The 10,725-nt window shown below is 47.2% G+C and overlaps 1 pseudogene; it reads left to right on the forward strand.

Moving 5' to 3' along the window:
* The first annotated feature begins 1,462 nt into the window (after window positions 1–1,462).
* On the forward strand, window positions 1,463–10,408 carry LOC136132507 (cofilin-1 pseudogene; annotated as a pseudogene).
* Window positions 10,409–10,725: the final 317 nt, after the last annotated feature.

Raw genomic sequence — 10,725 nt, forward strand, 5'->3', positions numbered from 1 at the left:
AGGAGATAAATTGCTCTGTCTTGTTTCATCAGATTTAATCAAATTCTTGCTTACACTTGCTAATGAGAGCTAATGTGTATTTGTGAAATAAGGAAAATGAACGTCTCCTTAGCCACAAACTAGTGTTTCTTTGCTATCAAGCTGCTTGCTTTTTTAATGGTCATTTTACTGTGTGTACATGTGTGTAACTATGTAACAAGCTGTGTGCACCGAATTGGTAAGAATACCCTTAAAATGTGATTTTTTTATGACTAACACGTCTGATCCTACCTGTATGAATGCTGGTTCCTTCGGGATGTTCCTTTTGGCAGAGGTACCGGGATACTGGAGCTCATCAATACTTCTTCTGAAATTGGCTTCAGATCTGATGATGCATTCTTTTTCCTTTGGATGGTGGCAAAGTCTGTGCCTGGAAGGTATGCTTTCTTTCTGGAAACAGCCAAGAGTTATTCAGAGAACTAGGCTGGTTGAGTAAGGTAGGAATTCACTGACTTATATTTCTGTTATAGGCAAAGTGTGACTTGCAGGTACTGATGACAGTTGTGTGTGGCCTCTTACTAGCTGTCGTCCTCAGGAGAAGGAGTCAGGCTTCAGATGCTCTCAGTGATCAATCAGTGTAGAGCCTCCCAGGCTGTTAGGAAAATACTCATTTGAATGTAGCAATTCTGGTTTGTTTGGTTAAAAACGTAAAGGCTCACCAAATTTTATAGTGACACTGATTTATAGTCCCATCTAAATATATATGTATGTTAACTTATTACATGGCATATAGTTGCCTCAGTGTTATGACAAGTATAATAACATTAATAAATACTTACTGATTTAAGAATCACATGGAAAGCCCATTCCACCTAATTTCCTAAAATGCTCTTTTGAGAGTAGATGGAAGGATGATCTTTTTAAAAAAATTAAAAAATTTTGCCTGCGTTAGGTCTTTGTTGCTGCACGTGGGCTTTCTCTAGTTGTGGTGAGTGGGGACTGTTCTTCGTTGCAGCGTGTGGGCTTCTCATTGCAGTAGCTTCTCTTGTTGCGGAGCATGGGCTCTAGGCACGCAGGCTTCAGTAGTTGTGGCGCACGGGCTTAGTTGCTCCACGGCATGTGGGGTCTTCCCGGACCAGGGCTCAAACCCGTGTCCCCTGCACTGGCCCACAGATTCTTAACCACTGCGCCACCAGGGAAGTCCCGAAGGATGCTCTTTGCACCTTCCTACCCCTGCTATGCGTCAGGCAGGATAAGAAAGGAAGGCAGAGCAGTATTATTTGCAATTGCCAAAAGGAGGAAGCAACCCAGTGTCCATCTTGAATGGGTGGATAAACGAAATGGGGTACATCCATACAAAGGAATATTATTCAGCCTTAGAAAGGAAGGACGTTGGTTCGGTCGGATCCTGGCACTGGCTGCAGTGACTCCTGTCTTTTCTGGCTCTCCTCGCTATCTCCCTTTCACTTATAGAAATGTGGTCTCCAGTGTGGCTGTCTCTGGTGTCATCACAGTGTTCAATGACATGAAGGTGAGTAAGTCGTCTTCGCCAGAGGATGTGAAGAAGCGCAAGAAGGCGGTGCTCTTCTGCCTGAGCGAGGACACGAAGGACCTCATCCTGGAGGAGGGTGAGGAGATGCTGGTAGGTGATGTGGGCCAGACTGCAGACGACCCCTATGCCATCCTTGTCAAGGTGCTGCCACACAAGGACTGCCATTACGCCCTCTGTGATGCAGCCTGTGAGACCAAGGAGAGCAAGGAGGAGGCCTGGGCCCCTGAGTCTGCACCCCTGAAGAGCAAAATGATCTATGCCAGCTCCAAGGATGCCATCGAGGAGAAGCTGATGGGGATCAAGCATGAATTAGAAGCAAACTGCTACGAGGAGGTCAAGGACCACTGCACCCTGGCAGAGAAGCTGGGGGCCAGCGTTTTCATCTCTCTGGAGGGCAAACCCCAGACCTGCCCACGGGGGTTGCAGGCTGCCCCCTTCCTGCCAGACCAGAGGGGCTGGAGGGGTCCCAGCAGGGGGCGGGCAATCCCTTCACTCAAGTTGCCAAACAGCCTCCCCACCTCCTGGACCATCCTCCTCCCTCCGTCTCTGAAGGTTCTGGCCTCCCCAAACTGCTTTTTTTTTTTTTGCGGTACGCGGGCCTCTCACTGTTGTGGCCTTCTCTGTTGCGGAGCACAGGCCCCGGACGTGCAGGCTCAGAGGCCATGGCTCATGGGCCCAGCCACTCTGTGGCACGTGGGATCCTCCCGGACTGGGGCACGAACCCGTGTCCTCTGCATCAGCAGGCGGACTCTCAACCACTGCGCCACCAGGGAAACCCGAAGAACTGTATTTTTTTAACACTCCAGTTCCCCATCTGTTCCTTCCCTTTCCCATGCTGCCAACTTCTAATAGCAGTATTGACTCTGTCCTTGTGTGTTTAGTTCTGTATATAAATGCAGTGTTGTAGAGATGACCCCTCCCCGTGCCGCCTGGTTCCCCTTCCCTTTTTCCCCGGTCGTGGCCACTCATGGAAGCAGGACTAGTAAGGGACCTTCAATGAAAAACAAACAAAAAACAAAGGAAAGAAGGACATTCTGACACATGCTAAACATTGATGAACCTTGAGGACATTATGCTAAGTGAAGTAAGCCGGTTATAACGTGACAGATACTGTGTAATTCCACTTACAAAGGTATCTACAGGAGTCAAATTCATAGAGACAAAGCAGAATGGTGGTTGTGGGAGGGAGGGGAGAGTAGAGAGTTGTTTAAATGGATGCGGAATTTTCAGCTTTGCAAGATGAGAAGTTTTGGAGACGTCTGGTGGTGATGGCTGCACGACAATGTGAATTGCTTGATGCCACCGAGCTGTATGTTTAAAAATGGTGAGGGTAGTAAACTATGTGTATTATACCACAATTAAAAACACTCTGGAGAAAAAAGGGCAGGGAAAATACGGTGGTCAAGAGTATAGCCTTTAGACTCGATAGATCTGGGTTTTGAGTATTGGTGTCCTGTCTGTGTCACCCTCGTACCCCGCCCACCCCGCCCCGGCGTTGACCAGCTGTGTGACCTTAGACAGTTGCTCAACTTCTAGGCTTCATTTGTCTTTGAAACGGGTAAGAAGCTAGTACAGCCCTCAGAGGCTTGTTGATGAGATAAAATGAGAACACGTGAACTGTTTTAGTTGGTGCTAATCCTGTTGCTAGGAGAAGGTCTTGTCCTTGGGAAGCCGCAGTCCAGTGCAGGACAGTGTGGGGTGAGAGCCTGAGGGGCCGCGAAGGTTGCTGTGGGTGCTGATTCACTGGTTCCAACTCCTGCGTGTGGGGCGGCCCGCCTTGGATTGGGTCCTCTCATTTAGCAGAGCACCAGCATTGGTGGAGAAGCTCTAGGGCTGTGCACATGCGTTTCCTCTTTCAGGTGTGGGGCAGGAAGGAACAAAAGGAGTCTTAAAGTCCTGGCTTTGTGGACCACCTATCATCTCAAATCTTCAACCCTAGCACTCCAGACCTAACTGTTCTATAGCTTAAAATTGTGGATGCCCCCGATTGTACCTGGAGGAGCATCCCACCTTGACACCACTAACAGGATGCCTGTATCTGTCTTTTGCTCTTCCTGGCACTTGGCGTACTAGGCTATTTTGGTTGCAAGGGCACTTCAAGATGTAGGCTCTACTCTAAGGATGCTCCCTTAGGAACCAGGCTTAGCTGATCTGAGCAGCCTGGCCTAAGAGATCAGCACAGTATTAGGATACCAGAAAGATGCTCACCCTTTCTGAGACTTTAGGGACCAGGTTATCGTGTCAGCAGCAGGGATGCATTTCCTTCCACGCCAGTGCCATTAATGTGACTCAGTTACTCTTGGCTCTGCCCTTTTCCCTGTCTTCTTACCACTGCCTTGGATTAAACACCCCTTTCTGAATCTCCAGTTCCGGTTTAGATTGGCTGTACTATCTGCTGTTATTTCCGTGTCACTAATGGCAAAAGCTTTAAAGCTTTTGTAGAAAGCAGACTCTTGATTGGCTGTTCCTAGGCAGGTACGCCTGGTCCAAGGAGCTTCTGAAGATGGATCATCACTGAGAACCATGTGTCTCCCTCAGAAGAGGCTGTGGATGTTACAGGCACTAGAGCTATGGTTTTCCCACTTACAGGTGCATCGGAATGACCCAGAGAACTAGCAAAAATGTAAATGCTGCTTCTCATCCCCGTAGAGTAGGATTTTGAGAATTGAGCCTGGGATTGGTTTCGTTTTTTGCTAGGTCATGGCTATTTGTGGTACTTGGATCCTTCTGCTTGAGTTTCTAATCTGGTTTTTGACTATTGTCAATCCCTGCCTTGGTTTCTGGTGGTGGTTTCCACATCTGACCTGCTATTAGACCCTAAAAACAACACTGGGATATGGGCTTTAACATCTGTTAACATAGATGTTAAAACAGCTGTTACAATAGTCCAATAATAGACTTTTTTTTTTCCTTTTTGGGTTTTGTGTGTCTCCTCTGCTAAAAGTATTCTACATCTTCTTTTTCTCCAAGTGCTTCCTCTACTTTCTCCCTCCTCCCTTGCCTCACATTCCTTAACCTTCTGTAATGCATCCTTAATAAAAGCTCTAGGGATTGCCCACTGCATTAATATCCCTGAAATCTGACCGGCAGTATGAAACCACTGCCAGGCTGCTAGGGTTACACAACACTCAGCCATGTAGAGAGCCCTTACTGAATGGGGCAGACGCTAAGGGTATCAGTATGAACTGTGCTCAAGTCGCAATGTGAACCATCGCAGAAATCAGAAACTGCCTTAAATGCTGGCCACAGAATAATGTGTCCAGGGCTATAAATAACTCCAGCAGCCCTGGAACTGTAGCCTATATCTAAAACGATGTAGCTAAGTGCCAGCCAAATAATTAGTTAGGCTATAATTGTTTTCCACTTTATCTCACTCAGTAAGTCAACTCTTGGCTTAATGCTGGAATTTGAAATCTCGCCTTAACGTTTCTTGTGCTTTGCCAGGGTGGGTCAGTGGTTGCAGTTTCCTGATGAGCTATGTTTGTGCATCTCCGGTTTTTCCTGTGAATTTACAGGGCACCTTAAGAAATTATAATTCTTCAGTTATTCGCTGTGGTAAACAATGGTTAGAATTTGAGTTCATGGCACTGAGATGGGAAGTTTGATCGTTTTCAGTCATACACTTTCTGGTTTAACAGCGTTACACAAGTGGGAAGTAGCACTGATGCTACTCTGTGGCAGTCTGGGCTGTGAACTCTGAGTCTGAAGCTTTATTTTGCGGAGATGTCCATTTTCAGCTTATCATGGTGGCCAGAATTGCCCTCACCCACAGCTGCAATGTCTTCCGTTCTTGGTCTCAGTTGGTTGGGCAGTGTTACGTAACCGATACAAGTATTTGAGACTCTTCTTGATGTCAGGCACAGCGCTGGATGTAAGAGGCGCATGGTCCTCATTAACTTACAATTACATTCCATGTAATAAGCGCCATCCAGGAGTAGTGAATGAAGGAAGTGTCTTACCGAGAGGACAAGAGTGGTAGGACGTGACCACCTTGTAGTAGGAAGTTGTTGAGGTTCTTGGGCTGTCATGGCAGCTCTTAAGACAGCGGTTTAGGAGGAAGTCTCACCTCTTCCCTCCTGTCAGTCCCTCAACCGGCCCTTCTGTCTCCTGCCTCTTAGCGTGGGGGAAGGGCATAGCCGTCCCCTGCCCCAGAACCACACTTCATTGGGTAGTGATGAAGCTCAGAATCGCATCACCTGGGGGCGTCCAGCCTCCAGAGCTGTTCCTTCTCTGAGCTCTGTCTTCTCAGAGCTCATGGAATGGGGGCCCCATTTGTCCACTTGGAAGACTGCTTTTCCTCCCTCCAGCCTCAGGGGCTCAAGTCTGCAGGTAGAACAGCTGGTTGGATGTAGGGGACATCCAACCAGCTGACTGGATGGGAAAGGATAGGGCTGAAGTTTGGTTTGTGTAGCCTTTTAAGATGGAGAAAACATCAAATAGTGATGTCAAAGAATGCTTCCCATAAATTACCATGCCATTTGAGGAGGAAGGTGAAGATGAGAGTATATAAAATCCAAACAAACAAAATGTTTATAAGCTGTTATAAGGGTATGTTTATTGTACTCTTCTTTTTAGAGCATAAAGATACAGTGTTACCCAAAGTATGGAAGAGTATTTGCATGAATCTTTTCAGAGCTGCCTCTAACGCTGAGCTGAACCTCTGCAGCTTATTCCTGAGAACAAAGTTAATTTAGCATCAACTTGTATCCATAAAACTTGGATTGTCTTGATTTATGTAACTGTTTTAGTTTTACTCTTTCCCCATTGTTTTAAGTGGGCATCATATGAAGTTTTCTCAAAGCTTGGTGTTCATCATCTCCCTTATAAAATAGTACTTTTAATCTTAACAAATAAGTGTTAACTATGGCTTGTCTGGTGCTGGTGCGCTAACTTGACTTAAGGTGATTCAAACATAACCAGAAATACAGGCAAGAAACCTGTGCCAATAACTTTTTCACCTGGGATGATAAACGATGATCATAAGAGTGCACAATTGTCTTCTAGGCAAAAAATTGTAGTTTCTTAAATTGTTGCAGGCTTTAGAAAAGGCTATGGATTTTGCGTACTGTAGTGAGATTGCTATCTCATTAACCTCTTTACAACCTCTTATCAAGACGATGATTTACAATAGTGAGTGTTCAAAATGGAAGTTTTGCAAAGTTCTGTGTGAACTTTGTGTGAACTGTGCCGGTGGTGGCTCTTGGTTGGCCATCATGAAGTATCAGCCTGAATTGTGGAGGGGAGGATGAATTTGCAGATGTGAGAAAACAGATGTCCTTTGAAGAGGACTGAGTAATGGTGGCGCAATCCTAGAGCCTGGGTAAATCTGGCTCATGGATACACCGAAATATCAGGTATTCGGCATTTGTGTGGGCAAAGGCAAACAACTGCCAAGAAACCAACCAACTGGAAAACAAAAAAAAAATCAGTTGCGTGAGTCATCACCCTGCTTAGTGAGGATGTGCATTGGGGCGAGGGTGAGATGGAAGGAGGGAATCTGTTTCCTGAGGCAGCTCGAGCCTCTCGAAGTGAGAGGCTCTGAAGCGAAGTGAGCCTCTTGAAGCGTCTCACTGTGATGGACAGTGTGAGAGATTTTCAAAGGTGATTTTGGTACTGCATGATTTTTGCTTTATTATTGACTTTAGAATCAAGCTTCCTCATCACCACCCCCCAAGATGTGACTCCCCTAACGTTCTGATGTTGGTGACATATTTTTAAGGGATCTCTAAAAATAGAGCTAGAGGTAGCTGCCTAGAAGAGAAAAGTGCCTGGAAACTATGGCACATGAAGAACGGCTTGGGGGCCCCAGGCATAGAGGCCAGAAGAAAGGAGATATAATCCTGGAATGTATAGGGCTGTCATGTGGAATTCATGTGTTTCCTCTCTGAGTTCATCTGAGGGTCATAGTGGTCTCAGTGGGTATGTGCAGGAAGGCGAGTTGAGCTCGGGGTCCAGAAGCGCGTGGCCCCCAGTGGTGGAGTGGGCTGCCTTGTGTGGAAGTGAGGGCTTCATCTCTGCAGGTATCTTAGCAGGCTGGGCACCGTCCAGCAAAGGATGCCCCGGGGGGTGCCTTGGAGTGGGAATTTGACCCACACGCCCGTAACTTCTTGCCCACCTTGAAAGGTGGCTAGCAATGGCTGCTTCTTGGGAAGGGAAAATATAAAACTAAGGTGAGAAGGGATAATTACAAATGAACAGTAAAAGGAAGGAAGGAGTAAACCACATGCGATTCCACTCATCTATAAAAGGAAACCTAAAGAAATTTGTTTTCTGATTTTTGTTTCTCTTAGAGAAATAAGTTTCCAACTCACTTGAATTTATTCTAAGAATGAGAATTACAAAGCTTTAATTGATTCAGTACAAAATAGTTTAAGACGTGCTTTAGTTCCATGTTTTGGTGGTGGTGATTCACTGGTGGGAGGTAGAAACACAGTGTAGGAGGACCACCTGTTACCTTTCTTTTAGGAAGAAGCTGTGTGTAGGTTGCAGGTTTGGATGCATACAGGAAGGCCGTGAGAATGAACGAAGGAGATCAGACGAAGGGCGATCAAGGTGGAGGGGGGAGTGTGAAAGTCGAGGTAGGTAGGCACAGCGTGGGCTCTGCCATGGGCTGGGCTGGTGCTCTGTGGACCCCTTCGCAGAGAATATTGCTCTGGTCAGTCCTAGAAGAAAGGCAGCTTGTAGCAAAGCGGGGTCAAATCCCCTGAGAGGCTGGCTGGGACCTGGTTTGCCTTTTTCAGATGTCAGTTTCTTGTAATGCTCTGGAAGCTGCTGATTTAGCTCCTCCTAGTGACAGATCAGAGACGTGCTGCTGTGGCGTGTCTGGCGTGGCTGGCTGCCTTCTGACTCCTCCGGCCGTCACTCTGCTCGCCACTTGACAGGAGCCCTGGCACGAGGCGTGTTCTTCTAGGAAAAGGGCCTGCTGTCTGAGGTCAGATGTCTTCTGGTGTCGCAGCGTGTCTGCATCAGGCAGATCACTAGCACCCTGTGTGAGGCATTTGTATGAGCAACTGAGAGAAATATCTATGGTGAGAGGCACAGAGACCAGCGTGTGATGGAGAGAGCACGGGACTCTCCGCTTGGAGTGATGTCTTACGTGACACTAACTGCCGCTAAATAGTGGCACTTCGATGACCCGCCCGAGTGAGACAGTGTCACGTACCTCTGGACCTCGGTCTCCTCACTTGCTGCATGAAGGGAGTAGGACCAGATCTCTTGCGCTTCTTCCCTCTCTAAGATTCTGTGAAAGTGTCAATCTCTGAGTCCCAATCTGTATGTTTAAAAAATAACGATGCTGCCTCTTCCAGATTTCTTTCCTGACCCACTCAGAGAGTGAAATTGTTCAACCTGGAAGTATGAATTTCCAAAAGTGACTGTCTCAGAATGAAAGACCCTTAGGAGCAAAGTTGTTTGTTGCTATTCCTTGTTCTCCCCATGCTCTCCGGTGTTCCAGTAGGTGGCGTGATCCAATTAATCCTCCACGGTTTAATCCTTAGGCCCCAGATCCAGGCATCTTCCCCTCAATACCCAGTCTGTCTGCAGGTCCTGTTGACTCAACTTCCAAACAGAGCCTGGAGCCTCACTTTTCACCCCCTCACTACCGACCTGTGCAGCCCCCAGGTCTCTGGCCTGGGTAGTGGCAACAGTCTCCTAACCGGCTCCCCTGCTTTTTCCTCTCTCTCCTTCCAGTCTGTTCTCCACACAGTAGTCAGGTCATTTTTGTAAAATGTCACTTGGATTCTGTCACTCCTTTGCTCGAAACCATCCAGCTGTTTCTCTTTGTGTTTGGAAGAGAATCCAACCCCCTGCTAGGTCTGCCTACAGGGCACTATCCATAATCTGGTTCCTGCTTGTCCTGATGCATTAGTGTTCCGTCTTCCTCACTGGCTGGTTCCATCCCTGCTGACCTCCTCCTTGTTTGCTCACTGAACACTGCAGGCTTCTTGCCACCTCGGTGCCTTTGCCCTGGTCCTTGTCCATTGATGTTCTCTCCCAGGTCTCTGCGCTGGTGGCTTCTCATCACGCACCTGCTCACCTGCTGAGTCAGGTCCTCAGACTCCTTCTCTGTCACCCACTCAACCCATTACCCTGTTTTATTTTTCTCTTTGTGCTTTTCAATACCTGGCTCTTTTGTTGGCTTGTCTTCCTTACCGAGATTCTGGTCCATGAGAGCAGCAGTTGCTTGCTCATTGCTGAATCACCAGGGCCTAGAACATGTGTAGCACGTAGAATGTGCTTGAGAAACATTTTTTAAACAAATAAAATGACATTACATTAAAGATGGACTTTATAAAGTAATGCTGCAATTGGCCAACTCCCCTAACCTGTGTTACAGATCTTTCAGGATTAGAATGAGGGAGATGGACCCTATGACTGAGTAGGAGAGTCCTGCTTGGGTACTGAGCCTGGCCAAAGCTCACTGTGCTAGGACCCCCTGTATAGGAATATATTGGGAATTCCAGCTCCCTAGGCCTGGGTATCAGTGTGCTTTCTCTTCTGGGCCAATCTCTTTGCCTTCATTCGTTCATTCCCTCACACTAACATGTTGGAATGTCCTAGTGCAGTTTTGCTTTAATGAACACAGGCCCCCAGTGGTCGTTACAATGAAGGTCTTTGCTGACTGAACAGATTTGAGCAGCCATCCTGGTTAGATCCCCTTTAGAACCCACGTGTATTTTTTGGTAAATAGGCACAAGGAGGAGGATCTATTGCTGCGTTTCCAAATCTAGTTTTGGATTTGGTTGTTAGATGAGGAGCCTCTTCTGGTTCTTCCCCTGTAATCTTCTCTCTCAGGTTTGCTTCGAAGGTGAAATGCGTGGGTCCGCGCTCGGCACTCGCTGCACGGTGACCGTTTGTGACGGCTGGTTACCCATGTAGGATCATCCACACCCGCATTGTGACTTATTGACAGAAGTTTGGTCTTAACACAACCCTTCCCCCACGCAGCCATGTGCCTTGGGCTGAAAAAACACTAGAACCCACGAGAATTCTAGACTTCTTGTCATGAGAGATAGAAGCGTCTTTCTGTTTAAGCCGGTTTGAAGCCTCTCGTAGCCAGAGCATCATGACTGATGTACTATCAGTTGATCATTGCCTTGTGTGGTCCACTCTTTCCCACTGGCAGGATCAATCCACTCAGCGCCTTCTGAACATACCTTGAGCTTTTCTGCGTCCGTGCTGTATCTACCTGGAAT

This window comes from Phocoena phocoena, chromosome 13, assembly GCF_963924675.1.
Source record: "Phocoena phocoena chromosome 13, mPhoPho1.1, whole genome shotgun sequence".
Lineage (NCBI taxonomy): Eukaryota > Metazoa > Chordata > Mammalia > Artiodactyla > Phocoenidae > Phocoena > Phocoena phocoena.